At 44.8% G+C, this 25,780-nt stretch overlaps 2 long non-coding RNA genes across 2 annotated transcripts in view; one reads left to right on the top strand and one right to left on the bottom strand.

Moving 5' to 3' along the window:
- LOC135412873 (uncharacterized) overlaps window positions 1–25,780 on the bottom strand; it is a 636,102-nt gene that overhangs the window by 530,555 nt on the left and 79,767 nt on the right. The gene's annotated exons all lie outside the window — the stretch shown is intronic.
- On the top strand, window positions 4,062–5,726 carry LOC135412843 (uncharacterized). The gene is made up of 3 exons (XR_010429972.1): window positions 4,062–4,154; window positions 5,136–5,187; window positions 5,510–5,726. It is a non-coding gene; the product is annotated as an uncharacterized LOC135412843 (long non-coding RNA).

Genomic DNA, 25,780 nt, shown 5'->3' with positions numbered 1-25,780 from the left:
GACTGATTGCAGATACTCCAAGTCCTATTAGCCTGGTGCCAGTGCAGCATCAAAGTTGAATTCTTTACTCCAAACCCCTCTTGTGGTTTCCTTTCTTCAGCAGCCGTTCATCTCACATGGATTGTTTATGGCTATCACTGCTGAATTTGCCTCTTTGGGGCAGAAAAAGGAAAAGATTTGGCTGCAGCCTACATCCAATTAGGGATCTGAAAGAGGGGAGCAGGGAGGAGGGGCTTCAGATGGTTCCTAAACTGCCTTTGTTTGTACCTCGTTCCATCAGTGGGAGCAGAACCAGGAGCACCCACTTGTTCCCAGTGCAGCAGACAATTCAGTTGTGCCACTGGTGAATGATGATGAAGAGGAACCAAGAGATAATGATGGGTATGTGACAGATAAAGTAACTTTCTAAAAGTCCAATTTCTGACATAGGGTGGAAAGAGGTTTTTGCCAAGGCTTTGAGTTCTGCTTGATTCTGTGCAAAACTCCAGACCTGGGATGTAGTGGCCTGTCTGGAAGAGAACTAACTAAAAAACCCCCAAAAATCCAGTAAACCCCAGAAGAAATCTTTCTTCTCTCTTCATGAACTCATAAAGGAATGGATCTTACACTGTGGCTTGAGATACACTGAAATGCTTGCAGTACATAAAAGTTCTTGGAATGATTGTGTTGCTGGGCTGGGTTGTAGCTAGATCAGAAGAAGGGATGTTTTGATTTCTGACAATTTATGTATCACTAACCCCTGATGAGTGGTGCAATTAACAGCTGAATTTTTTTCTTGCTCTCTTCTCTCTACCACAAGACCCAGTGCTACCCTTACAAATGTGCTGTACCAGGATTGCTTCCTAGGGGTAAGAATCCACATGTTACCACCTTTTCATTTTCTGTGGGAGGGGGAATGGAGCAGGGCAGGAGCTGCATAACTCATTTGGCTAACATGGCATGCTAGAGGCAGCTGGCTTGAAGCACAGCTCTTGCTTTGAAGCTCCAAGTAGCACATCCCTCCAAGTCACTTCTCAGGGGTGCCTGTAGAGGGGGATCCCTCGCCAAGATGGCACTGGAAGATCTGTGGGTTCCCGATAATTATAGCAGTAATGGACTGAATGCAGACATCTAAGATCTATTTGCCTGGCACCAACACAGCAGCCAGGCTTGAATTCTTTACTGCAACCCCTCCTGTGGCTTCCTTTCTTCAGCAGCTGTTCATGTCATACGAGTAGTTACAGATATCACCCTTGAATTTGACTGGTTAGGGCAGAAAGAGGGATAGAAACACCTCCAGCCTCAATCCAATTGGGGAACTGAAAGAGGGGAGCAGGGAGGAGGGGCTACAGGTAGTTCTAAGCTGCCTCCATTTCGACCCCGTTGCAGCAGTGGGAGCAGAACCAGCAGCACCCAGCTGGAAACCCACTTGTTTCCAGTGCAGCAGATAATTCAGTTGTGCTACTGACAAGTGATGATGAAGAGGAACCAAGAGATAATGATGGGTATGTGACAGATGAAGTGTCTTTCTACAGTCTGATTTCTGACATTGGGTTGAAAGAGGTTGTTGCCCACAAAATCTGCTGCAAAATCCAGCAGAAACCTTTCTTCTCTGCTCGTGAAGTCATTAACAAATGGATCTTACACTGTGGCTTGAGACACACTGAAATGCTTGAAGTACATAAAAGCTCTTGAAATGGTTGTGTTGCTGGGCTGGGATGTTGCTAGATCAGAGAAGGGGATGTTTTAATTTCTGACACTTTATGTGTTGGTAACCCTCCATGCACAGTGAAATTAATGGCTGTTGTTCTTTCTGGTTCTGTTCTTCTAGAACATGGCCAGCAGGTCCTGTTACCTCTCCAGTCTGGAGAGAGGAGAACTCACAGGTATGGATCCACATGTTGTTGTCCTTTCAGCATTATGGAAGGGCAAAGAGGACAGAGGGGGATCTGCACAGCTCAGCTGGCTGATGTGGAATGCTACGGGCAGCTGGCTTGAGCACAGACCTTGCTTTGCAGCTCCAACTAGCACGTCCCTCCAAGTCACTTCTCAGGGGTGTACACACAGGGAGGAACCCTTGCCAAGATGGCACATCTGTGGGTTCCTTATTATTCTGGCAGATACTGACTGATTGCAGATACTCCAAGTCCTATTAGCCTGGTGCCAGTGCAGCATCAAACTTGAATTCTTTACTCCAAACCCCTATTGTGGTTTCCTTTCTTCAGCAGCCGTTCATCTCACATGGATTGTTTATGGCTATCACTGCTGAATTTGCCTCTTTGGGGGAGAAAGAGGGAAAGTTACACCTCTGGGTCAAATCCAGTTAGAGATGTGAAACAGAGGAGGTGGCAGAAGGGTGTTCAGATGTTATTAAGCTGTCTCTGATTTTACCCTGTTCCATCAGTGGGAGCAGAACTAGCAGCACCCTCTTGCTTGTTTTCAGGGCAACAGCTAACTGACTATTACTTTGAATGTTCTTAACCAAAATAAGAAGTCTATAGCCTACTATTCTTTGCCTGTTCTGTCGTAACTGCTTCACTGAGCTGGTGTTAGTATGGAACACCAGGCATGCACACCAGATTCTAATTGTATTTTCTTTTCTCTCCCTTCCCATATGCATTGGTGAAGCTTCTTGAAGGTGAGTTGACTTTTTCCAATGGAGTTATCCTAAGTGTAATCATTATTTTTTATTTGTCTTTTCCAACAGTCTCTGGTAGCAGGGATTGAAACTGCATTTAGCAGAAGGCAAAGGACAGTGCTAAAGCCTCTGGCCAATGTCTTAGAGAATGGATCCCATCTGTGTCTGCTAGCTGCTATCAGACACAGTGGAATATCCCTGCAACAGAAGTTGTAGCTGAATGCTCTTGCAGGAAAGAACTTTAATTTGGTGACATTTTCTGTAATTTTAATTGATTAGTGCTGGATTATTGTTACATGGACACTGGAGTTGCAGAGATCATTGTTGCATGTGGTTTCTGAGAACTAAAAAGTGAACAGCAGGTCTTGAGCCTTCAGATGTTACAGACTAGGCCGCTAAAAATTGATCTCCTTTGAACTTGGGTTTGAACTTGGGTGATAAAACTCCATTTTCAAGTTACCTTAACTGAGGAGGGAGATGATGGCAATTTCTAGGGAGACACTGCTTCAAGTGTTTTTATAATTTCCAAGGACTGTTCTCAATAAGACTCGTTTGATAGAAAGTGCCTTTGAGTGGGGAGGTTTCATTGAACACAGACAAAAAGAGGGCAACAGTTTAGCATCATACAGCAACAAGGAAGCACAGCAGCTCCAGAATGTACAGTTTTAGATTTAAGCATTTATTCCATCCCTTCTGAAACTTTTGGAACAAAGCACTCTGTGTTTTGCCAAGCCTTTTTCTTGTGTATGTGCTACGTCACCATGCTCCTTGGGAACTTGACTGCAGTCCTCTCTCCCCTATCACACAGCAATTGTTGCCATTCCTTACCATAGGATCACAGCAGACCGTATTAGTAAGAACAGTGTGAGAGACCTTCCCTTTATAGGGCATATTTATTCACAGGCAGTGTATCTCAGTGGACACTGAGAATCTCTCAGGTCATGTTTTAACTGATGTAGGGTGATTATAGCAAATGTTTTGTTTCTGTAGCAGAATAGTCTCAATGTGTGGAAGGGTTCAGCCTTAATATTTAGGAAACTACTTTGTTTGAGATTGCTTGTAACCCAGCTGAATAGTGTCCATTTCAAATAGGACCCATTACAAACTATTTACAATAACGCGTTTGAAGGATAGTTCCAGGGAAAAAGAGAGAGTAAATGATAGATCTGACTTACCAAAATTAACTTACAGGGTATGAACAACAAAGGAGAAATCTTACACCAAGAAGCCAGCAACTGTTGGACAGCCCTGTACTGCGCAGTTATGATGAATATGAAACAGCAGATGATGTGACTGATGTGGAATCTGAAGTGACTGACGTAGAGTCTGAAGTGACTGATGTGGAATCTGAAGTGACTGATGTGGAATCTGAAGTGACTGACGTAGAATCTGAAGTGACTGATGCAGAGTCTGAAGTGACTGATGCAGAGTCTGAAGTGATTGACATAGAGTATGCAGTGGCTGACACAGAGTATGCACCGGCTGATGTAGCGCCTGAAGTACGGAGATCATTGGACGAGGAACCTGCAATTTCAGAGTACGTACGCCTCGTGACCTACCAAAGAGTGATTTTTGCTTCTTTGAAGCCTTCACTTTACTTGTTTCCCTCTTCCAATGAGGATTGCATCCTGTGCTGCATGATGATGAAAGGATAATGTTTGCACTTGGGGAGAAAAAGGCAGCCCAAGGCAGATGGGCAACTTTGCATACAGCCTTAAAGACGAGTTTGGGGGTATGGCAAGAAAGGGTGATTAGTCACAGGCCCTTGCTCATAAGATGTTGCATTTACTTTTCATGTTAGGCTCTAGTAGTGATCTTGGATCTGGAAATATTTTCAGTAGTGTGGATGGTTTGGCATCACAAGACTGGCAGGCAGCAGCCAGGCCAATTCTGTGCAAGTCTTAATAAAGCTGGTATGCTTTGAGCCTTTTGGATTACTGAAAGGCAACATAAGAGAGAACTTAAAATAAAAAAAGAATATTTTTTCCTTCGGTCTCAAGCTTCTCTGTTACAGAGCGTGCCTTCCTGCTCTCAGTAGGTAAGGCTGGAAGAGCTCAGAGCTGCAGAACATTGACCAGAGGGTTCTTCCTGAGGCTGGAGCTTGCCAGAGCCATCTGCAGTGTTACTCTGTAGTGTCAGACCTCATTCCATTCTAGAATGAATACTTTCCAGAGGACAGCTTGATGCTTTGGTTGCAAAGCTGTTATTGATGACCCGTTGGAGATAAATGCTGCCATATATAGACTTCCCAGTGCTAGAGACTGCTCTTACTTCAAATCCTAGAGCAGGGTGGCTGACTTCATCTTTCTCCCAGTAAAAACCAAGACACTGTCTCCTTTAGGACAGGGAGATCTGAACTCTTCATTACATGCAGCAAAGTGAGAGAGTTAAAGACATACAGGGTTCTTCCAAAGAAATGCATCGTGGCTCCTCAGTGCAGTCAGATAATTATGTGACATTTTATAGATGAGTAACCCTCGATGCCCAGTGGTATTAATTCTGGGTCTGCTCTCTCTAGGGAATGGCAACGAGCTGTAAGGTGCCCGATCTGCATGGATTTTTTTTCACAGGTAAGGATCCCCGTTGTCATCCTTTCAGCTTTGTGGGAGGGGTAACGGGGCAGAGGGGGAGCTGTGCAACTCAGCTGACTAATGTGGGGTGCTATGGGCAGCTGGCTTGAAGCACAGACCTTGCTGTGAAGTTCCACAAGTCACTTCTTGGCGGTGCACGTAGAGGGAGAAACCCTTGCCAAGATGGCCCTGGCAGATCTGGGGGTTCCTTATTCTAGTCATGGACTGATTCCAGATATTCCAAGTCCTATTTTCCTGGTGCCAGTAGAGCAGCAAACTCAAATCCTTTCCTCCCAACACGTTGTGGTTTCCTTTCTTCCAGATTATACGAAGTGTCCGACAGGTTGTGTCAACCCAGTGTGGCCATCTCTTCTGCAGTCGGTGCATCGCTGTTGCCCTTGAGAATTCCAGGGCTTGCCCAACCTGCAGAACAGAACTCCCTCCCAGAGACTATCATCCCGTTTATTTCTGAGTATTTCTGTTTCTCAGGACAGAAGTATCCCCCCCAGTCAGATGGATTTTCGGGGGTAGGTGGCAGAAAGACTTTTTTCTTCATGTACATAGTTCTTGTTGTATACAGTTCCATTTTTCCTGAGTTTAACTATAAATAAACTATTAATTTGTTTAAATAGAGTCAAGTCTGTCTGCTTATCTATGTTGGACTCTGCTGGTAGACAGAGACTTCTTTTAACAGGTGGCAATAAACTTCTTGGTTTGATCAGTCAGAAGCACTCATTCTTTTCATCACCCTGTAGTTTTTGATTTTGGGGGAAAAATGCTAAAGGCATAAGCTTTGTCGTTCTTGGGGCAGTGTGTGTTGTATGGTAAAAGGAAAGGGGCAGTGCTTGGGGTGTGAGGGCTTCTGTTTCTCAGGAAAGACTCAGCTGAATGTTTTGGTGAAAATGTCCTGATTTCAGTACTTTGAGGATTGAAAGAGCAGCAGATTGTGCACACGTCCAAAGAAAAATATTTTCTTTGAGAATATAGCTGTGTAAACTGCTGTGTTCAACATTTAGCCTGCAAAATACGTCTTTACCTGTGAGGTAAAGACATAAAGCAACCGCTGGGGAGCGCATCACCACCATGATCACTACCCTCACCATCATCATCACCATCATCATTTACCTTTCCCACTCTAAAACCGACTTGTCTGCAGAACAAGGAGCCAGCAGCAGCTCCTAGACCCTGGCTGCTGACGTGGTCTGGCAGCAAGTGTCCCCATCAGTGACAGGGAGATACAGTGGACATCGCCAGCCAGTGCTGACAGCATGTACCTGTCCAGATTTTGGGAGAAAGCGTCCTACTGAGCACACAAGTTGTTTCTCTAACTGCCTGCAGGCCTAAGCAAGACCTACACTTCCCAAGCTCTGGTTTCAGTGCTTGCAAACATCTCCATCTGCCAGCTGGCCGTGGCACTTCACAGCTCAGGGGCTGTCGCTGCAGAAACATCCTACCCTCCATGTGAGTCTTCCACAAGGGCTCATCCTGCATTTCCCCTTGAAAAATTCAATTTCATCAGTGGAGTTTTCAGATCCTGGGGATGGAAACCTCAGGGAAAAAGAAACTGTCACGGACTTCAGGTGCCATTACCTACCCAACCACCACTGGATGTGGCACACTAAGGGTTGACTTAAGGGCATTTGCAATCAGAATGCCAAATTCCTTGCTGCTTGGAGAGGAAATCAAAAATAAAGACAGTTGCATTGTTACACTGACATTTCGGGTCTATTTGGATTAAAAGATAAAAGTTTGCTGCAAGTTGTCATATCTGAAAAGCACTGCTTCCTTCTGTAAAGGAACTTTTTCATAGGTATTTTAGGATAGGAATTCTTTAGTCCTCTATTGCATTTTATGGATTTGATAGGTTGCATATTTGGAAAGATGTACTTTTACTTCTTCCAACAAATCTCACACAAGTTCAATTCAAACCTCTGCTTTGATTGTTGTTTGCTTGTTTTACACCTGCTCCATCAGCAGCCAACGGGTCTTTGCCAAACCTGTTAAACCAAACGTCAAGCTGATATGAGCAGGAGTCACCTACACAGGTGGGGGCTGGCAACCAAGACAGAACATGTGTGCAGGCTGAGAAATTGCATATATTACCTTCTCAGTAACCATCCTGTTTTCACAAGATAGCAAAAAAAATTTCCTTTTCAAGCGAAAGTCCAGCCAACAGTCTAGAAAAAAAAACCAAACAGAAAGCAAACAAACAAACAACAACCCTCCCCAAACCAAACCAAACCAACCAAAAATAAACCCCAAAAGCACACCCATGAGACAGCTGTGGTGTGAAATACAGGTTAAGAGCCACTCCACAGAGCATTTCCCCAGGTGAAATGACATAAGGAAAAAGCCCCCCAAAGCCCCACCAAGAATCAGTGGGTTGGAGTCAAGACCCCAAACTGCCTTAAGAAAGGAAAGCAAAAGCTGAGAGTATTATGGTTTAGGTTGGCACGTTATTGTCAATACAAATAGTTGTAACCTAGCTCATTTCACATGTGTTATGAGGTAGCTGTGATAAAATGGATGGATGCAACATTTTTGTCAAACCCAGTTGTTTTGGGGAAGATTATCTGCATGGCAGTAGATTTATAAATGTGGTGTGGGACCTATATTCTCCCCTCAGCACCTTTTTGTCTCCAGGCTCATTTTAGCAGGGAAAGCAGTTCCAGATTTCCAGCTAAACCAGCCCAGGATTATCTCATGCCCCAGTCGCCTTTTTATGCACATGAAGTGACTGGGGCTAATTTTCTTAGTTCTGTGTCGGATGTTTTGTGTAGTTTCATAGTATTGCTTAACACAACAGACATAAGAAAATTCACATGATTGAGAGCCCAGACCTGGCATGCTGTAGGCTCACCTGTCAGAGGCTTGGGGTCATCATTTTTAGGTGCTGACAGGGACGTGCTTTTCCCATGCAAGTGCACAGAGATTGTCAGAGACCACTTCTATTAGCTGCCTCCAAAGAGAGGGAGGATTTGCTCCAGAAGTTTTCAGTATTTCTCTGGCACTTGGCTATGAAGTGCTGGAAGTTGCAGGTCAGTTTAGCTAAACACAGACCAGTTTTGATTAACATGAGAGATGAATGCAAATGGCATGGTAGCAGTTGATGGGGCAGTGATGCTCAGAGGGGGCGAGAGGCAGTTTTGGAGGGTGATGCAACAAGTTTGTCTGCCAAATATTTCTGGTAAGGCAGCTGCTGGCAAATACTTTCTGATAAGCCACAAACACCATGCAGTGGTGAACAATCAAAAAATAAAAATTAAGGGGAGAAGTTAACATTATCCCAATATTAGCCTCTAAAAAGATGACCAGCAGTTACAACTTCCCTTGGTTTCCTGTGTGCCCCAAGGACGCAGCAATCCCGCTGACTTTTGCAGTGTCAGGATTTCTTCTCCTTATACTTTGGGTTTAATTTAAGACCTGTGTAGAGATAGAAAGCTGAGCATGTGGGCAAAGCATCACACCTGACCCAGTCCTGCTCTGTCAAAACAGACTGTTGTCAGCAAAGCCACAAGGAGAAAGGCAGGGCTGTGTTTTCCAGGTGCTGTAACCTGCTGCCCTGGAGCCGTAGGTTAGAGGGCTTCGACCCCTTGCACAAACAGTGCAAATCAACGTCGGTGGGGTTTTGGGAAATGGTTATTAATGTTCATGCTGTTTCCCCTCTTAGAGGACACAGAAGTGTTTTTAGAAAATTAAGGACTTTCACCTGCCTTGCATTGTGACTTGTGCCCTGCTGAAGTAGAATTAAACTCTCTCTTCTTCTGGAGGTGGGGACGTTTACAGTTTATAGTTTTTGTGAAACTGTAAAAAGCTAGCAGAGGCTTCAGGATGCAACTCCAGCTACTAATATCCAGTTCCCCAGCCTTTAGGAAAATTCTCCTCTTTGGGCCGTTTATGCCACCACTTTCCTCCCCTTGGTAGTCTTCACAGTCCTGGGACCAGTCCAGTTCAAAACTTGGACATGCTCCCATGGAATTCGGGGGGTGCTGACCCCATTTAGAGCAGTGCTGTGGCCTGTGGACCATGGAGTGCAGGGCAGCTGTGTGACGTTGCAAAGTCCCTGTAAAGGTGTTTTCTTCTACAGTGACCACTGATGTCCCCCAGGAGGGATGATGGGGGTACTCTCTGGGAGGAAAAGCACAGCACAGGCTGTAGCAGCACGCTCTGTCTAAGAGGAAATACAGCAGCTCAAAATTTGTCTTACAAGTTTATCAGTGACGACCTCAGCAAAGAGAGTCACCTGATCATTGATAAGCTCAATTGAGGAAGGTCTGCTGGTTTTAGTGTTGAAGAGTGCTGAGAGCAGCTTGAGCAAACTATCAGACCCCACCACAAGGACATGCAAGACAGAGGCTCCCTGACTGAGGTTGGAAGCAGCAAGGATGTGCAGGCCCTGATACAAAACTGAGAGTCAGGAGTGTGAAGCAGAAGAAACTAGAGAGTTGCTAACACCTTTGTCAGCAACAAAACATATTTTGCTGAGTAAGGTGACAACACATAATCTAAAAAAATTACATATGACTGACAGTCAATCACTCTATACTTTAAAAGCCCAGACTTTTTAACAGTAGGGTCTCCTAACAAACCCCTTCTCTGAATGTGTGTGGAGATTTCTCCCTGGAGTGGGAACACCCCTCAATGTTAGTCCTCCAGACTGAGCAAAAGAGATTTGCCCCTGGTCATTGCTATGAGTGAGTAACACCAACCTCTACTTAGTAATTGTTTTGCTAGCTTTAATATAATTACTTCAATTGTTTTATTACAATTACTTCAATATTCCTTGAAAAATAGTGCGCTATACTAATAGTTAAAGCTATCCATCCATGTTATATGGTAAGTAATTCTGACAAAACTCCTTTTTTTCTATCATTATCATTACTGTAACCCATTTCAATAAATCATTCCTTTTATTTGTATAAATATATTTGGTTTGCCATCCTTAATCCTGCAGGACAAAGCTGTATAAAGGTCAATATAAACCACTGAAAAGTCTAGGGCTAAGACTGGATCCAGGTGCATGTAGGCTCCTCTCTGAGAAGGAGTTTAGAAAAGCAATGGGGCTTCTCTAATAATACACTTTCTCTAATAAACTTTGTCTGAAGCTCCCACTCTGCCTGTGACAGAGGTGCTGAAAACCCACCGCTGTCTCAAGTATCTCAGGGCCCACAGCAGCTGTGGTCAAGCCCTGCACACCTGCGTTTCACCTCTTGGAAGATATGCTGGAGAAACCTGCTGACTGCAGGTCCTGCACACATGGCTTGCTTTACACCCTCCTCCTGTCAGAGACTTGATCCAGGGACAATTTCTGGGCATGAAAAGTACATGTTTAAGGAGGGATGGCAGTGGGACTTGGCTTGCTTTGTAAATAAACACCGGGGGTGTGTAATGCGATAGCACGTATACTTGGCTCCAGCTGGGCTGTTTCTCTATAGTGTGTTGTTTTGGGGTTCTGGACCAGAAATCTGTAGGTTTGTTTTTTGTACCAGTGACTCAACCATTAAACTGCTAAACCTTCTCCACAGTCAGCGTCTCAGAAAAGCCAAACACAAGCAACTCAGACTGCATGAAAACATGAGCTGCAGACTGGCCTGAAAGCCAAAAGAAAACTATAATTTACTGGAAGGGAAGGTCCTCTTTAAATTTACAGAAAAGAGCATATATAGAAATCTAACAAAAGCATGTCATGATTGTCTGGCAGGGACCAGGGAATGCTGCTGCAAGAAGTGCTGCAAGAAGGCTTCTTTTGGTTGAAAACTCTTTCCTCAGTTAGTATCTGGTCACATAGCTCCAAAAATAAAAGCCAGGGTAGTCCTCATTCAGGTGGATCCTTACATGCAGAACTACTAATGATGTACCATATACTATCTTTTTATCCAATTCTCCTTCTAGGATATTAGAAGACTCTATGAAGTAAACTAAGTTGAACTTCCAGCTGTTGCTGATCTCAGCTCCAAAATATAATTAGCTAGGTCTGTGTGATCATGTGATGGGCAGGTGCTGAGCTAACTTGGGGATGTTTCTCACCATGTTTCTAAACATACCACAGTGTTAATAAGCACAGGATAACTGGTAACATGGGCTGGTACAACAAGGTGTCTATTGTCTGCTTGACTAAGGACACAGCAAACATTAGCTGGGTATCAGAGATGAGGAAAAAGAGAACTGCTTTGAAACAGTTATAAATATTCTGCCTTCTGAAAGGGATGTTTGGGATGTTTCCCTGTGTTTGAATGACACCTCATTGCCATTTTAAGGAAACACCAAATGGAAGAGGGTCTCAGAGCCTTACAGCACATCCCGGCTGATGCAGAGTCTGCCCAAAGCTATGGCTGTCCAAGCGAGGCACTGCCAGAATATATGTCACCCATCAACAGGGCCAATGCCCTGCTCCATAGCAGACACAGAATTTCATACCATGAGGAAATCAATCCCTTGATTTCCAATGCTAATCATGGCACTTCTCAAACTGGAGCTACAGCTGCTTTCTCCCCTCCTTTTTTCTTTTTTTTTTTAGGTTGACCAAACCATCTAAGAAAGGAGCAAGAAGGGACACAAATGAACAGAAGTAAGAATTTCTCAAAATCAAATCTTTTTTAATTAGACTATCGCTGGCTCTTCTATATCTTTACAAACAAGTTTCTGGATGTAGAATGCCTACTGAGACAACTAATTTTATTAACTTTTTTTTCCCTAGGTCAGACCAAAAAACACAAAAGGCCATATTCTGCCCCATATTTGCAATTCCCATTGCACCACGTATGCCCTGGAGAGCAAATCTACAACTTTGTGCAAGCATTAACACCTTTTTGGTTAATTTTATGTTCAGATTTCTTTCTTCCTGCTCACATTACAGATTCCTACTCCCTACAGAGCAGGGCACAAAAGGTTTCTGGGAAACTGGGCTCTGCCTTTTCACAAAAGGAGGACAGATGTGCCCCGAAGCCCTCCTACATGATACCAACTGCTGGGCATACAACAGACCTGCTGGTTAATGATCTCGCCCAGAAGTAATGTTTTAACCATAGAGTAGTTTTTGTTTGCTTCCAAAGCCACAAAGCCAAAGAGGAAGTGTAGGTGAACGTGGGCAGGACGGCGGCCAGGAGCCTCATGACCTCATCTTTTTCCGCCACATGGGGATTGGTGGCTGTGCTTGGGACAGGGTTTAAATTCCCGAAGGTCACAGATGTCAGGCAGTCAGGGGACAAGGGCAGAAAGACAGAGCTTCTGGGAGCCAACTGACTGGAGCTGCTGCTGGGATCACTAGGAGTGCTCTTGCTGCAGCTGACTCCTCCAGCACCAGAAAAGGTAATGTTTTTGCTTTTACTACCTGACATGTGCTAATCTGTCTGCAGCTTTAGTCAAGCAAACACTGAGCAGGAGATCTTTGAAAATTGCTTCACTGGGCAGGGACATTTGATGTTACTCTGTGGAAAAAGGTGTGTTTTTATAGGAGCAAGGTTGCTTTAGCAATGCAAGGTATTATACGTAATGACAATTTTAAACCTGCGTGCTTATAGATGTCAGGAGGAGGTTGTTGAAAACTCTGCCACTGAATCATGTGCTGCAAACTCAAAGCTGGTGCTTGAACACAGAAAGCTTTCTCCCTCATGTAACCACTGCCTGGCAGTGTCCTTGTTTTTTCTGGCAGGCTCACAGTTTGTGCTGCACAATCCTGAATGGATGGGACACTCGTCCTTCTCTGTGTAACTTGAAATTGCAATACCTCTAGTAGAGTGTCCTGTCTCAGGGCCAGCCTTACTAATGCATTTTAAATATGTCCTAAGTAGCCTTTTTTTTCCTGCTATGATTTACCAAAGTTTTAAATGCCTCTTGTTCATCAGTGAATTGGTTTAATTTCTCAGGGATGTTCCATATCCTGGGAACTGGTCTGTAAGCACCAAAATTTACTGTAGCTCAGCACTCTCCTAGTTTCAGCAGGAATTAGTCATTTATTAAATTGCTAAAACTGCAATGTAAGCAGATATTTCACGTTATCTCTTGTTTGGAAACACAGGTTATTTTGTTCAAGCTTCTGGAGGAGGAAATAAAGGTCTATCAATAAAAGCAGTTTATGTTCATATAAACTGACTTTATACAGAAACTGAAGTTAATAACCCTGAAAACTAGTTTTAAAATAACTGACAAGAGAATCCAAACTGAGTTGGCTTTATGCTGTCTCTTCTCAAAAAAAATACGTTAAATGAATGAAGATAAACCAAAGCTGATATTGATAACACTTTGGCTATCATAAAGCTTTTCCTTTGTCTGTGCAAGTCATTAGGTGACAGGATTCAGTTCAACCTTCTCAATGTGGCCACTCTCACCAACTGCTCAGCTCTTCTCAGAGCCTCTTAAAAATTATTGCAGCTTTTGAGTAGCTAAGTCATGACAAACCAGCTGGGTGTGCGGTGGTGATGGAGGACAAAAGACAAAATTAGTATGTGCAGGTTGGATCCATAGCAGGGAGCTGTTCTCAGCACAGTGAAATACACTGGGAAAAAGGAAAAACCTATGGCATTTTTGTGGTACTTTACTTTGTTGACTCACTGTTCCAAAATATTTTCTAGGTAAAACATCACAATGAAGGTGGCAGTTCTGTGTTTATGCCTTATCAGCATCACTACTGCATGGCCAGTGAGTAAATCACAAATGTGGATCACCAATCACTTGTATTATTTTCTTTGCATCTTAGTGAGAAATACTGATAAATGCTTTTTCCTTTTCTCCCTTCAAGGTCAGTAAATCCAAGCAGCAGGCCATTTCTGCCAGCTCCGAAGAAAAATATGTAAGCTCCTTTTGTCTTTCTATTCATTATCTTTAATAAATACTTTTTGATTTTTTTTTTTGTTTCCTCTAATACATCTTTTCTGGTACTTGTTTTATGATTGTAGATGCTTGCAGGGCATGTCCTCACCTGGCTGTTAGGAGCCAGTTTCATAGACTTTTTCCTGTGTCTGGTGTCCTGGTTGAGGACTTTCATTAGTTCTATCTCTGCACCAGCACTGCAAACCTTTTGTCTTAATGAAAAATGTGTCAGTTGCCAGTTAAAAAGAGAAAAGGACTATAGCATGGCACAACTACTACAGCCCACATTTGTTAGTGTGGATCAGATGACAATATTTGGTGTTGGAAGAGCACTTTAATCCAATTCCCATCATTTTTTTGAAGTGATGTAAGTGAACGGTATTAATTTTGTATATAGCTATTTGATTTATACTCCACTGCCAGCTGCTACCCATGTAAAATCAATTCTTTGCTCTGAGAACCAACTACTGCACGTAGTTTAGAGTCTTCATGATGAGGGAGACAAATCAGTCCCAATGGAACCGCTAAGTGTTTTGAACGACACTATGTCAGTCGAGTGCTGCAGGGCAGCCAGTGAGTAGCAACACTAATCTTCCTCATTCAAGTGCAGTTCTTGCAGTAGCATCTCTCCCTAAATAGCATCTCCTCCTTAGGCAGGGTGAGGTGAATTCAAAGAAATGCCTGCACATAGCTCCCCAAAACTGCATAAGCCCTGGGCTAGCAGGACAGATACTAGTCTGCACATCTCACATCTGTGTTCATTTGCCTGATGCATAATAAATGTTTTCCAGCACTTTCCTGATGTGTCAAGCAAAAGCCATGAAGATGTGAATGACAATGATGATGATGATAATGATTCCAATGACACGGATGAATCCAATGAGGTTGTCACGGGTTTTCCCACAGACATTCCAGTCACTGTACCATTCCCCCCATTCCCTTTCACCCGGGGAGACAACGCCGGCAGAGGCGACAGCGTGGCCTACAGGATGAGGGCAAAGGCCGCACTGGTGAAGTCCATCAAACTCCACAAAGATGCAAAAAAGGTAAACAGCACTGAGCAGTGGTCCCCATGGTTTTGGAAATGGGTAGTGAACTTGAAGATGGACATGTTGTTTTATGGGAGTCAGCTTTGAGAAGAATCCGTGAGGGGAAAGCAGGCATGAGCGAAGGAATCTATTTTCCCTTGTCTGGATACCCCAAATCAGGGGGTGTTGATGGTGCCAAGGCAAGAGTGTAGCCTGCTGCTGCAAGATATGCAACACTGCAATGATGTACTCACACACATGAAATCTGAGGACAGGATCAAGTGTTAATTTCTCATAATGTGAAGGGTTCATTAACTCCATAAAAGTTAGTGTTTCCAGGCAGAGATGTACCATGCAAGCTTTGGGTGTCCCCTCAGCCTAAGCAGCTTTAGTGCAGTAGGGAAGCACTTGTTGATTGATAATTTCCCAGGAGTGACAGTGGCTCTTGTTTTGCTCTCTAACACAGGTCATGTATGATGCCACTGTGGAAGATGAGAGCGATCTGGATGCAGACAGCCAGCGAGCAGGGTTCTCCCAGGAGGATTCTGCTTCCCGCCGCTCCCTGGAGAAGCATGCCATCAGCGTGGAATGGTCTGACAAGAGCCACGGGCAGGACAGCAGCGAGCTGGACAGCAATCAGCCTGACCGGAGCATGGAGAACGACAGCAGGCAGAAATTCGACAGGCATGAGGCACACACAGCTGCACAGGTTTTCCAGTGATGTATCCTGAAGCAGCATCGTCATTGAGGAAACCTGCTGAACTCAGCCTTTGGGTATTAAACCCCTTGAGGAAGCCTTCTTACCTCTTCCAGAGCTGTGATCTCCTCCTGCCCAATTTCACTATCGTGCTACTGCTTCAGGCCAACGAAGTTGCAAAGAACTGCTACAATGCTTCTTAAAAGAAGTCTAAAAACCAATTATGAGCTTTGAGGAACCATTTGAAGGGGCAAGCATTAGTCCAAAAGGCATCTTTTACAGGTTTACAAGCTAGGTACCACAAACGGGGTGTTGGGCACCAACCTTTAGTACTGAGCTTAAAAAGGAGTTTTGAGCTGTATGTTTTTAGGTACAGAGCTTGACACCGACTGTGCAGAGCAGGCCAAGTGGTGCCCATCAGCAATAGCTCTGCTCAGCGCGCAGATACTTTCATGGCTGTGCAGGGACAGCGGGGGCAGCCCGGAGAGGCACAAGTCCCCCTTATAACACCATGTATTTTCAGAAGAGGGCAAAAGCAGACTGCCTGAGGGAGCAGCTGAAAGCAGTACCTCTCAAAAGAAGAGGAACACAGCTACAGAAGAATAATGATTTTTCCCCTCACCTCCTGTAGTTTCTCAGTGCCATCATCCCGTGCCAAGGAGCAGGGACTGAGATGGACTGAAATACCACCCAGACCCCAGCAAACCCCTCCTCCCAGTGCTCAGCCTTCCTGCTAAGCTGACAGCCAAACCTGGGCAACTGGAGGGACCCTATGCACATCCAGATTTTTGGAGGATGGAAGATGCTTCAAAGCCTCCATCCTTTGCCAAGAGAAGCACTTAGTGCCATTGAGAAGGGTGCAAATCAGTCCCAGCAATAAGAAACCTACCTGAGTTTTTCTTCTGCAGAACAAGCCACTCACTACTGCCTCCCACCAAAGGCTTCAAAAATGTTTTTACTTAATTTAAACTGTCTCAATATGTATTTCTCTAATAGATCATCCACCAGCACTTCCCCGTTAAGAGACTGGCAAATGTATTCCGAGGTCACAACCATTGCTATAGTCAAGCAAAGGCACAATTGGACACATGAATTGCAATGCAATTCTCAGTGGGACTAGTAAAAATTATTATAAGTGAATATTATCATCTTTTCGGGGCTTCTTTTGGTAATCCTTGCCTATTTCCCTGCATCCTTATGGTGGATTTAGAAGGACTGCTGTGCAGGGTTGCTTTGGAGAGTGCAATCCTATCCCTGTGCTGAGCTGTGTGGGGAGCCAGGTGTCACGCTCCCTCTCATCAATAACCCACCATATGTCCCTGGCAGCCCGAGAGGATGATGCAGCCCTCTTTCACTTGGGTCACCCTGGCAGCAAAACCAACTTGCCCATGGGCAGAGCCCTGTGGGCAAACACAGCCACGGTCGTGGGGCTGAAGGACCGAGCTAGTTGCTGGACCTCTGCTGCCTTGTGGAGTCCAGTTGTTTGTCTACCCACAGCTCAAAATCATTTTCGTTATTAGTGACTCAAAGAGTGAGAAGCAGTACCAACCCACTTGAGGTGGCAAATGGGTTTTCTCACATCATAGTACATTTTCTTGTCATCAGTGATCACTCTGCAGCAGGCTATGTCCGTATATGACATCTTATACTACATTCACCCTTCTTCAATTATTTTATGACCCTTGCTTTGATCTCCAGGGTACCCCTGATTTGGGAGAGTACAGAGCTGAAAACCTCTGGCCAGTGAACCATGCATTTCTCACTTATGAGTTGCTTTCTCCTGACAAAAAACGGTGGCAAACCATAGCCATCAGTGAAAATCCCAATGCTGTTTTTCCGGGGTGATTAATATAGAAGCCAGCTCAATCTGGGCTTAGTTTACACTGTTGGCCATCATTAACCTTTTATTTTTGGAAGTTAATAGATGTAAACTTCTTCCTTCATGAAATGGAAAGGCAAGGGGTATTTCAGAGGTTTTATGCCTTGCTTTAAAGCTGGTCCACATGGAAGGAGATAGAACAGCTATGTGGCCTTTTCAGCTTTTGTAGGATGCACAGAGAAGGGGCAAGAGATTTCCCTCCCTTCCACCACTGAGTGATGAGTATTTTCAAGAGTGGCTTTAGTTAAAAAGTGTTGGGTCTTACAATAAACATGTTTTCAGCCCCCTGCTGTGATCATTAGCAGCATTGAGGAAGATCAAGCCTGAGAGCCTTCAAATGTTCAACTTACTAAAAGCTACCCCTCCTTTTCCTCAGTGCTCTCTCCTCCCTTGCCCCTAATAACACATTCCTGCTAAAAGCCATCCAGTCCCACCCTGAAATACAAGTGGTGCTGGTTCCACTCAGCCAACCTCCACTGCACCTGGAGTGTGAGTGGACAGGGTCCCTGCCTTAATACATGGGATGTTTCATACTCCAGTAAATCCAGTTTAAACACCTGCTTTCCAAAAATCCTGGATCCAAAGGGCTTAGAAAAAAAAAAAAACCTAAAGGAGATTTAATGCTTGATATACAAATGTTAAGATGCTAGAGCAATTCCAAATATATATTTAATATATGAATAATTAAGTACCTCAAACCAGCAACAAATATGAGGAATGAAGGATGTGAATATGATGACTGAAATGAGTTTCCTTTAATTCCCAGGCTCAGGACTGAGAAAAATGGGGAAGTCATCCCCAACCATCCTTAAACTCTCAACATTTTGGCCTAAAAGCAACAGTTGTAATAACAGAGAAATTTTTGTAAGAAATGAACCTCCTCACATAGAGCACGATCTGAAAATATCCTTATGCTATCCGCAGTGTTGGACAAATTACCACCATCCTCCCCACACCCGAGAGTGCCCATGGGATCGGAAGCTGAGGAGCATCCCGCATCCAGCAGGGCTGAGACAGGGTTGCTGCCACTCTCAAGAGCTCCAGCCAACCCCTTTGAATGCAGGGCCAGTGGCAGACTGGCTAGAAGGAAAATGGAATTTTAATTTCCCTTTTTTTCCTGTGTCATCTTTCACAGCAGAGCAGGGCCTTGGGGGGGAAGGTGCTGTCCCCAGAAACAGAGCAAACTTCCTCCTAACCCTGCTGTGAAATGCTCAGCAGAGGAACAGTTAAACACTTGAAAACTTCAAGACTTTAGAGACTTGAAATAAGCATCTAAATTGTTAGATTTTCATCTGTTGGGGGGGGGGGGAAGTTTGGTGTCCTTTTAATTGCTTTGAATTAGGGCTAATTTTAAAACGAGTCTTTTCAACAACAGAGCAATAAACACGGAGGAAGAAGGTTAAGAAAGGGTTTAATTTTCTCACGGGGGAGGGGAGGTTTTGGTGGGGTTTCTTTAGCCCCCGAAGGGCTGCAGCGCTACTCGGGCTGGAGGCGGAGGGAGGGGGACGTGTCCCTCTGCTCTGCCCTCGTGAGGCCTCGCCCGGAGGCTGCGCCCGGCTCTGACCCGGCACAAGCGGGATGTGCCCGCCGGGCCGGCACGAAGGGCAAGGAAGCAGCGGGCACAAAGATGCTCACAGGGCCAGAGCACCTCTCCTATGGAGCCAGGCTGGGACAGCCGGGGATGTCCAGCCTGGAGAGGAACGGGCTCCGGGGGAGGCCTCACTGCGGCCCTCCAGTGGCTGAAGGGGCCTGTAGGAAAGGCAGAGAGCGATTTCTTCACACGGGCAGTCAGTGAGAGGAAAAGGGGGAACGATTTTAAAGCAGAAGAGGGAAGATTTAGATTAGATGTTAGGAAGAGCTGTGAGGGTGTCGAGACACTGGAGCAGGCTGCCCAGAGAAGCTGTGGATGCCCCGTCCCTGGAAGGCACTATTCCAGGCCAGGCTAGATGGGGCCCTGAGCACCCTGGTCTAGTGGATGAGGTCCCTATCCACGGCAGGGCAGTTAGAACCAGATGATCTTCAAGGTCCCTTCCAAGCCAAAGCATTCTGGGCCTCCACGAGGGTGCAAAGAGGTCACCGGCTACCGGACCATGGAATGTTACCAAACGGTTGCCATGCGGGCGTCCGCACGGAGGGGTCAGGAGCCCAACACTCCATCGACAGTTGGCAGTTGGCGGATACTCTGCTGGGAAGCAGGTGCAGAGCCTCTGTCTTCTCTGTCCCTGGTGGGAACAGAAGGCGATTTGCTGATAATTTTCACGACAAATTCTCAACTAACGGTACAGGTGAGTGTAGATGATCTTTGAAAATGTTTCTGATGCTGTGGGGCTGTTCTGGGCTTCAGGTCCAGCTGCAGGTGTCTGGGACTCAAGTACCAGACTCATAGATTTCCCCTCTAGCTTTGGGCAGAACCTGGTGACTCGTGAAAGGGAATCTTAGAGTATGTGTGGCTATTTAAGAGAACAGGCATTCCAGATAGGTCATCTCCTCTCTTCTTTTCTGATAGGTTTGGAAGAACATCATTCTCTGATTCCTAGAAATCAGGACTTTGTAGCCTGTTCTACCTAAGGAATCTAAGGGATCGATTGCTGTAACTTCCCTGAAATTCCTTTTTTGGTGTTTGTCCCACTGACTTTTCCAGTGGTTTTAGATCACCAAACACCATGAGCACAGTAAGTACTTTACTACTCAATGCAAATCTGATTTCTGAAACATATTTTCTGGGGTACTTCTAGAAAGGATTTCAAGAGTTTTTAGCAAGGGCACGGGAGGAGAAGCCTGTTAAAACTTTATGTAACTTCATGTTCTGGGATACTGAAGGTTTTGAATCTCTTGGGGTGCTAGCAATAGCTCAGAAATGCTTACAGTGTGAGCAACACCCTGATAGAATTGTGAACTAGTCTTCTTCTTTGCAAGCCACTGGGATAGGCTTTTTCCTGGTGAGGCACCTGGTAAGAGATCAGGGGTGATGTCTTTTCCTTGATGCAATGGGCTCAGGTAGGAATGACCCAGAGCACCATTCAATGTGTATTCCAGACGTTGTGGAGTTGTTTTCTGTATCCTCGTGTACTTTCACTGCTGTTGCAAAAATGAGGGCCCCGTTAATATTACTCCCACACCAAATGCTAAGGCTTTGTTCTCTCTTAGAATCGGCGAAAGTGCCGTGGAGGAGCCGTTAATTCCAGACAAGCTCCGAAACGAAGCAGGCTGCTGGCTTCTAGTGCAGGTGAGGCTTCAGCAGCAGAGCCAATAGACCTCGAAGAAAGTCGTGTGCTTTCTTTTGATCTTGGTAAGAACAGAAACTGCTTCTAGAGGTTTGACATACAGCTGAACATATGCTTTTGCCAGTTTCTAGGCCCTTTCCTGGGGAGGAAGGGAAACATGGGATTTTAGGAAGTGCCTAGTACGGCATCCCTAAGCAACAAGCCTTCTCATGACCATTTGGGTTTGTTACTGAGCTGTGATCCATTTTCCACTAAAATGAGAGAGATTCCATGCTTTCATTTGAAAGAGAATGAGAGAGAATTTCCACTAAAATGAGGGAGATGAGCTGTGTATCAAAGGTCCTCAAGTGCTGCTCAGACATCTGAATGAACTCTGATGAGCTGGCAGGTGCCACAGCTGCCACTACAGAGGGTGGCAAACTAAGTATGAGATCTCTGAAGCTGGAAGAAGATAAGGAAAAGCTAGCTGTGCCCCATCCCTCAGGGGAACATGTACAGCATGGTACTGTAAAATTAGGATACCCTCTACGATTCTGGTTCTGCTTTGGGTTTTGTTTTGGGTTTTTTTTCTGTCTGATAAACATTACCCTATGTTAGATGAATCATCTGTTGGTGTGTCCCTCCCGCAAGATATTGTTATCCAACAGAATTGTGTGAGAAGTTCAGCTGCTGTTCCTCTTGCACTGCCACCTGTGAAAAAACAGGGCTGGTAATGGTCTCTGTGGACTGTTGAGGGCAAAGCTTGAGTGACATTTTGGCCACATTCCTGAAGAGAAGAGACCCAAGGCACAATCGAATCTACCTCAGCCTGTTCCACAGTGACAGCCCATTTCTCTTTTTCAGCTGTTGACGAAATCATAGATCTCACCGACGAATCTGCTGAGCCTGAAGTCATTGATCTAACTGGTGATGATTCTGCTGTGGTAAGTAATGAATGGCACACTTCTGTCCATCTTGCAGTCAAATTAGTTTTCTCCTGTGCTCCTGGGCCTATCTTCTGGCATCTAACTAGGTAGCCTGACCTCCAGGGTTGAAACACAGCTCTGATTGACCACTTTAGACAGAGTTACCAGTCAAATGCACCTCTGAACACATTAACACTTCCAAGTATCCCTTGTAGTGAAAAAGTAGTTTAAAAGAGCCTGTTGCTCCAGAACTTGGGCACAACATTTACCAGTCATTGGTAATGTAACAGAAGGAGATGCAATTTAAAAGGGAAGTTATTCCAGAGATCCTCATCATACAGGCCAGGGATTTAAAGAAAAAGAAAAGGAGAGGACAGGAAGACTTTGACTCCTCAAATATTAAGTGTTTACCTGCAACATCCATATAAGGTGCTCCTGGACACTGAGGTGTTCATCTAATAGGAAGTGTTCATGGCTATCACTGCTGAATTTGCCTGTTTAGGGCAGAAAGAGGGAAAGAAACACCTCCAGCCTAAATCCAATTAGGGAACTGAAAGAGGGGAGCAGGGAGGAGGGGCTACATGTGGTTCCTAAGCTGCCTCCATTTCGACCCCGTTGCAGCAGTGCGAGCAGAACCAGCAGCACCCAACTGGAAACCCAGTTGTTTCCAGTGCAGCAGATAATTCAGTTGTGCTACTGACCAGTGATGATGAAGAGGAACCAAGAGATAATGATGGGTATGTGACAGATGAAGTGTCTTTCTACAGTCTAATTTCTGACACAGGGTAGAAATAGGTCTTTGCCAAGGCTTTGAGTTCTGCTTGATTCTGTGTGAAAAATTCAGACCTGGAATAAAGTGGCCTGTCTGTTTTTGAAATCCCATCCAAAAATCCAGTAAAATCCAGAAGAAAGCTTTTTTATCTCATTAAGGAATTAAGGAATGGATCTTACACTGTGGCTTGAGACACACTGAAATGCTTGAAGTACATAAAAGCCTTTCAAATGATTGTGTTGCTGGGCTGGGATGTTGCTAGGTCCGAATAAAGGATGTTTTAATTTCTGACACTTCATGTGTTGGTAACCCTCCATGCACAGTGAAATTAATGGCTGCATTTTCTTTCAAGTTCTATTCTCTCTAGCACACGGCCAGCAGCTACTGTTACCTCTCCAATTTGGAGAGATGACTCCTCAGAGGTAAGGATCCACATGTTGTTATCCTTTCAGCTTTATGGGAGGGCAAAGAGGACAGAGGGGGATCTGCACAGCTCAGCTGGCTGATGTGGGATGCTACGGGCAGCTGGCTTGAGCACAGACCTTGCTTTGCAGCTCCAACTAGCACGTCCCTCCAAGTCACTTCTCAGGGGTGTACACACAGGGAGGAACCCTTGCCAAGATGGCACATCTGTGGGTTCCTTATTATTCTGGTAGATACTGACTGATTGCAGATACTCCAAGTCCTATTAGCCTGGTGCCAGTGCAGCATCAAACTTGAATTCTTTACTCCAAACCCCTATTGTGGTTTCCTTTCTCTGATGCAATGGGCTCAGGCAGGAATGACCCAGAGCACCATTCAATGTGTATTCCAGACGTTGTGGAGTTGTTTTCTGTATCCTCATATACTTTCACTGGTGTTGCAAAAATGAGGGCCCCGTTAATATTACTCCCACACCAAATGCTAAGGCTTTGTTCTCTCTTAGAATCGGCGAAAGCGCCGTGGAGGAGCCGTTAATTCCAGACAAGCTCCGAAACGAAGCAGGCTGCTGGCTTCTAGTGCAGGTGAGGCTTCAGCAGCAGAGCCAATAGACCTCGAAGAAAGTCGTGTGCTTTCTTTTGATCTTGGTAAGAACAGAAACTGCTTCTAGAGGTTTGACATACAGCTGAACATATGCTTTTGCCAGTTTCTAGGCCCTTTACTGGGGAGGAAGGGAAACATGGGATTTTAGGAAGTGCCTAGTACGGCATCCCTAAACAACAAGCCTTCTCACAACCATTTGGGTTTGTTACTGAGCTGTGATCCATTTTCCACTAAAATGAGAGAGATTCCATGCTCTCATTTGAAAGAGAATGAGAGAGAATTTCCACTAAAATGAGGGAGATGAGCTGTGTATCAAAGGTCCTCAAGTGCTGCTCAGACATCTGAATGAACTCTGATGAGCTGGCAGGTGCCACAGCTGCCACTACAGAGGGTGGCAAACTAAGTATGAGATCTCTGAAGCTGGAAGAAGATAAGGAAAAGCTAGCTGTGCCCCATCCCTCAGGGGAACATGTACAGCATGGTACTGTAAAATTAGGATACCCTCTACGATTCTGGTTCTGCTTTGGGTTTTGTTTTGGGTTTTTTTTCTGTCTGATAAACATTACCCTATGTTAGATGAATCATCTGTTGGTGTGTACCTCCCACAAGATATTGTTATCCAACAGAATTGTGTGAGAAGTTCAGCTGCTGTTCCTCTTGCACTGCCACCTGTGAAAAAACAGGGCTGGTAATGGTCTCTGTGGACTGTTGAGGGCAAAGCTTGAGTGACATTTTGGCCACATTCCTGAAGAGAAGAGACCCAAGGCACAATTGAATCTACCTCAGCCTGTTCCACAGTGACAGCCCATTTCTCTTTTTCAGCTGTTGACGAAATCATAGATCTCACCGACGAATCTGCTGAGCCTGAAGTCATTGATCTAACTGGTGATGATTCTGCTGTGGTAAGTAATGAATGGCACACTTCTGTCCATCTTGCAGTCAAATTAGTTTTCTCCTGTGCTCCTGGGCCTATCTTCTGGCATCTAACTAGGTAGCCTGACCTCCAGGGTTGAAACACAGCTCTGATTGACCACTTTAGACAGAGTTACCAGTCAAATGCACCTCTGAACACATTAACACTTCCAAGTATCCCTTGTAGTGAAAAAGTAGTTTAAAAGAGCCTGTTGCTCCAGAACTTGGGCACAACATTTACCAGTCATTGGTAATGTAACAGAAGGAGATGCAATTTAAAAGGGAAGTTATTCCAGAGATCCTCATCATACAGGCCAGGGATTTAAAGAAAAAGAAAAGGAGAGGACAGGAAGACTTTGACTCCTCAAATATTAAGTGTTTACCTGCAACATCCATTTAAGGTACTCCTGGTCACTGAGGTGTTCATCTAATAGGAAGTGTTTATGGCTATCACTGCTGAATTTGCCTGTTTAGGGCAGAAAGAGGGAAAGAAACACCTCCAGCCTAAATCCAATTAGGGAACTGAAAGAGGGGAGCAGGGAGGAGGGGCTACATGTGGTTCCTAAGCTGCCTCCATTTCGACCCCGTTGCAGCAGTGCGAGCAGAACCAGCAGCACCCAACTGGAAACCCAGTTGTTTCCAGTGCAGCAGATAATTCAGTTGTGCTACTGACCAGTGATGATGAAGAGGAACCAAGAGATAATGATGGGTATGTGACAGATGAAGTGTCTTTCTACAGTCTAATTTCTGACACAGGGTAGAAATAGGTCTTTGCCAAGGCTTTGAGTTCTGCTTGATTCTGTGTGAAAAATTCAGACCTGGAATAAAGTGGCCTGTCTGTTTTTGAAATCCCATCCAAAAATCCAGTAAAATCCAGAAGAAAGCTTTTTTATCTCATTAAGGAATTAAGGAATGGATCTTACACTGTGGCTTGAGACACACTGAAATGCTTGAAGTACATAAAAACCCTTCAAATGATTGTGTTGCTGGGCTGGGATGTTGCTAGGTCCGAATAAAGGATGTTTTAATTTCTGACACTTCATGTGTTGGTAACCCTCCATGCACAGTGAAATTAATGGCTGCATTTTCTTTCAAGTTCTATTCTCTCTAGCACACGGCCAGCAGCTACTGTTACCTCTCCAATTTGGACAGATGACTACTCACAGGTAAGGATCCACATGTTGTTATCCTTTCAGCTTTATGGGAGGGCAAAGAGGACAGAGGGGGATCTGCACAGCTCAGCTGGCTGATGTGGGATGCTACAGGCAGCTGGCTTGAGCACAGCCCTTGCTTTGCAGCTCCAAGTAGCACGTCCCTCCAAGTCACTTCTCAGGGGTGCCTGTAG

This window comes from Pseudopipra pipra, chromosome 4, assembly GCF_036250125.1.
Source record: "Pseudopipra pipra isolate bDixPip1 chromosome 4, bDixPip1.hap1, whole genome shotgun sequence".
Taxonomy (NCBI): Eukaryota; Metazoa; Chordata; class Aves; order Passeriformes; family Pipridae; genus Pseudopipra; species Pseudopipra pipra.
The sequence above is the reverse complement of the archived record's forward strand: the minus strand, read 5'-3'. Positions and strand labels throughout refer to the sequence as shown.